Here is a 4380-nt window from a genome sequence, read left to right on the forward strand (position 1 = left end):
CAGTTCAATGGATGGCTGTGAGCCTCTACATCTGTATTAGTCAGGTACTGTCAGAGCCTCTCAGGAGGAGTCTGTGTCTTTTGTTAAATCCTCCAGGCCCGTGCCCGATTCTTAGTACCGTGACAGCGCGGCGCTGTCAGTGTCCATTCATAGCAGTAAAACCCTAACCAAGACATCATGCAACACAGTGGGTGGCCAGAGACCAAGAAAACCAATGAGGAACTTGAGAAAGCTGTTATAAGGTCTCCTGCTATGGGCAACAGGAGGTGATGGAGAAGCCTTCTGTGGGCGGAGCTTCTGGGGAAGAACCTCGGGATGGCAGTCTTCCTTTAAGTGGTGTAGGATGGCATGTTTCTTTCACGAGAAGGATCTACTATAAAAGTTCACGGACACCAGGCGGTGGTGGCACACACCTTTAATCCTAGCACTTAGGAGGCAGAGGCAGGTGGATTTCTGAATTTGAGGCTAGCCTGGTCTACAGAGTAAGTTCCAGGACAGCCAGAGCTATAGAGAAACCCTGTCTCGAAAAACCAAACCAAAACAAAACAAAAAGTTCACGGATGTCTCCTGAGTATGCCTGGAGAATAGGTTGAAGTCTCTGTACGTAGCACATGTGGGCCAGGACAGTAACAGTTGTCTGACCTTGGGTGTGGGTGGAAAGATAAGTGACTGAGGCTCAACTGAGGCCCACAGACCTTGCTTTCTCTTGCTCTCTCCTCTTTGTGAAGAAGTTTCACTACACACCTCTGAAAGACTACCAGGTGTGCACCTCAGGAAAGCAGGTTGGGCAGTCAGTCCACACAACGCAAGGGCGAGCTACACTGTGAAATTCCTAGGAGTATTATACTCCAGTAAGAGGCACATCAATATCACACCCAACAACTTAGTCAAAATGTACCACGTGCAGTTGGTACCAAAATAAATAGATGGCTCAAGAGGCTCTTGAGTAAGCTTAGATCCTTGCAAGATAATCTTAATGTCTGTGTCCCTTTGTATTAGAGGTCATCAGATATTCGGGTGACTATAGGAAAAAAACAGCCTGAGCAGATAGTTCAAATAGCGTTTGTGTCCTAGTCGTGGAAAAGGAAGGAAGCTGGCACATAGTACTAGAACAGCAACTGCTGGACGAATGTAAAGCATTCCAACAGGTGGGGCCCAGCATCCCAGTAACAGGGAAAGCTGCTTATCCAGCTGAAGGCCACGCCTCTTTCTTCAGCAACGCCGAATCAAACTTGTCAGAGGCAGCTCGCACATTTACAGCAGTGTGGTGCTGTGTTGGCAAGTCCCGTCGCCTATGCCGTGCAGGCTGTGTTGGCACCAGTGTTCTTTCAAGCTTCTAAGCCGCCCCCAGTAAATGAAACAAGAGCTAAGAGAGGTAAAGTGCTAAGAGGAACACACCATCTGTCTGCAGAAGAAAGGGCACGGAACCGAACTGGGCAGCTGTCGAAATGGAAATGAACACTGACACCGTGTGGCTGGAGAAAGGAAGCCAGAAAGCGTAGCCAGTGGACTGAGATAAGAGCAGAGTGGAGAGTTCATGATGTTCACCCTGTGAAAATCCGTATGGACCATTGTTGGGCTGTATTCAGAGGTCTGACTTTAAGGATGGCCCAATGGGAAAAGAACTGGCGGATACTCTTTCCACCACTGTGGGGCAGCAGATCTTGGAGGAAGTATGGAACAAAGGTATACTGCACCAGAGTTCAAAGGGTGCAGCAAAGGGAATCAGTGGTTTTCCATCTGGCTGGCGGCCCATAGCTCATTGAGGTTTGGAAATCAGGAAGCAGATTCACCTACCAAACTACAAGCCATCTGCCTCCAGAGAGCACTAGAGGGTCTGTTTGTTTGTTTGTTTGTTTGTTTGAGACAGGGTTTCTCTGTGTAGTCCTGGCTGTCCTGGAACTCACTCTGTAGACCAGGCTGGCCTCGAACTCAGAAATCTGCCTGCCTCTGCCTCCCAAGTGCTGGGACTAAAGGCGTGTGCCACCACTGCCCGGCTTTTTTTTTTTTTTTTTAATTAATTGATTTATTTATTTTAGAGGCTCTTATGTACATGCTTATCTACAGTCTGGCCACAGTGAGTTGACACACTAAAGCTACCAACATTCCCAGGAGATATTCTGATATGCTGCGTGGTAACAATAAATGTGAGGCATGTTCCAAATTTGGACGCGGAGAGACTATCCAGGGAGAGACTATCCAGGATCCATATATGTCAGTAAGGATACAAATAGGTGCCCACTGGTATCGACATTGACACAAGCCACAAGCCCATTGAAAACTGTAACAGTAACTATCCTCCCCTGAGGTAATTCTTGTCTCCAAGCCTTAATGCCTCTGTCTGCTAACCTAGGCTTCGTCTTGGAAGCTTCTAGCTTCCATACAATCTTATCTAGGCCTAGAATGTTTTCAGTCTCCGAGACTTGCTGCTGGATAAGCTCACCCTTTCTTCTTCCTTCTGAACTCTGGCTGGTTGGTTCAACTCAGCTCTTCTGGCTTGAACTCCTCTCCAAGCTGACTGATTCAATCTGGCTTCTCCCTTAGCCTCTGAATTGCTCTGCTTTGCCTCAAACTAATAGTAGCAATGTGCTAATCTTCTAGCTTCTTTTCATTTTCTGGCTCTTTCTGTCTTTACCTGCAACCTGTCTCTGTATAACTGTCCTGGTAAAACTGTGTCTTAGCTAGGGTTTTACCGCTGTGAACAGATACCGTGACCAAGGCAAGTCTTATAAAGGCAAACATTTCACTGGGGCTGGCTTACAGTTTCAGAGGGTTAGTCCATCATCAACATGTCAGGAAGCATGGCAGCATGCAGGTAGACATGGTGCTGGAGAAGGAGCTGAGAATTCTGAATCTTGATCAGAAGGCAACCAGGAGAGATTGGCCTCTAAGCAGTTAGGAGGAGGGTCTCAAGGCCCACCCACAGTGACTCGCTTCCTTCAACAAGACCACACCTACTCCAACAAGGCCACACCTCTTAATAGTGTCACTTCCTGGACCAAACATATTCAACCCCCCACAAACTGCCTCCTTCCTCTTTCTATTGCTCTAGGCTGCTCTACTCTCCCTCTCAACTCTACTAAACCACTCTCCATGAACTCTACTGTATTCCTGTACTGTATGCTCCTCCTCTTCTTTGTACTGTTTGTCTTTCCATTAAGTAGCTTTCCTCTCCTTGTGAGAGTTGGGAATATCCTATTCTGTCAAATCTTTTTTTTTTCCCTGGGGGCAGGGGTGGTTTTCAAGACAGGGTTTCTCTGTGTAGCCCTGGCTGTCCTGGAACTCACTCTGTAGACGAGGCTGGCCTCCAACTCAGAAATCAGCCTGCCTCTGCCTCCCAAGTCCTGCGACTAAAGGCATGCACCACCACTGCCTGGCTATTCTGTCAAATCTTCTCTGATTTGTCACTTTTTCTGCCACTCAATTAGACATCACTTTCAAACATGGGTGTTTCCTTCTACAAATGAACTTTACCTTCATTGTTTGGATTAAAGCTGAGTCGTATGGATATGTTTATATTCCAGCCAGAGGGATTAAAGGTGTTTGCTAAGTAAGAGCTGAGCTATAACCTAACTAGAAACAAGCTCAAATATTCTGTAACAGAAAAAATTTTAATTAATTTGTTGTGCAAGCAATCCATGAGTGGAGCATATTGGGTCTTATTCAACTCAGTGTTACACACAAGCACATCTCAGAGAATTGATAATGATTGTGGCAGTCACTTCACAATCCCTGGTGCAAGGAACAAGGCTAAGGAGTCCAGGACTAATTGTATTTCCATTTACTTTACAACTATACACAGGCTGTATTGACTGAAATAATTACCGGGTTATTAAAGTGGAAATATAGAGGGCTGAACAGGTGGCTCAGCAGTTAAGGGCATTTGCTGCTCTTTCTGAGGACTTGGGTCACTTCACAAACCCAACTTCATGCAGCTCACAACTGCTTATAACTCAGCTCCATGAGTCCAATGCTTTCTTCTGGCCTATGCAGACATGGAATGTACATGGTATACATATATATACTTAGCACGCGCACGCACACACACACACACACACTAAATAAAGAAATATTTACAAAACCCCAACAATTAGAGTTTAAACAAAGGTATGCTGCACCAGAGGGAAAGAGTACTCCTCAGGGCTGTAGAGAGGGTTCAGTAGGTTAGAACACTTGTCACTAAGCCCGATGACCTGAGTTTGCGCACCCCCCCCCAAGATCCATATGATGGAAAGAGAGGAGAGAATTGTCTCTTACAAGTTGTTCTCTGATCTCCACCCTCATGCACAAGCATACAAATAAAGAAATGTACATTTTTGTTTGTTTGCTTGTTTTGTTTTTCGAGACAGGGTTTCTCTGTGTAGCCCTGGCTGTCCTGGA

Source organism: Mastomys coucha, unplaced genomic scaffold, assembly GCF_008632895.1.
Source record: "Mastomys coucha isolate ucsf_1 unplaced genomic scaffold, UCSF_Mcou_1 pScaffold16, whole genome shotgun sequence".
NCBI lineage: Eukaryota > Metazoa > Chordata > Mammalia > Rodentia > Muridae > Mastomys > Mastomys coucha.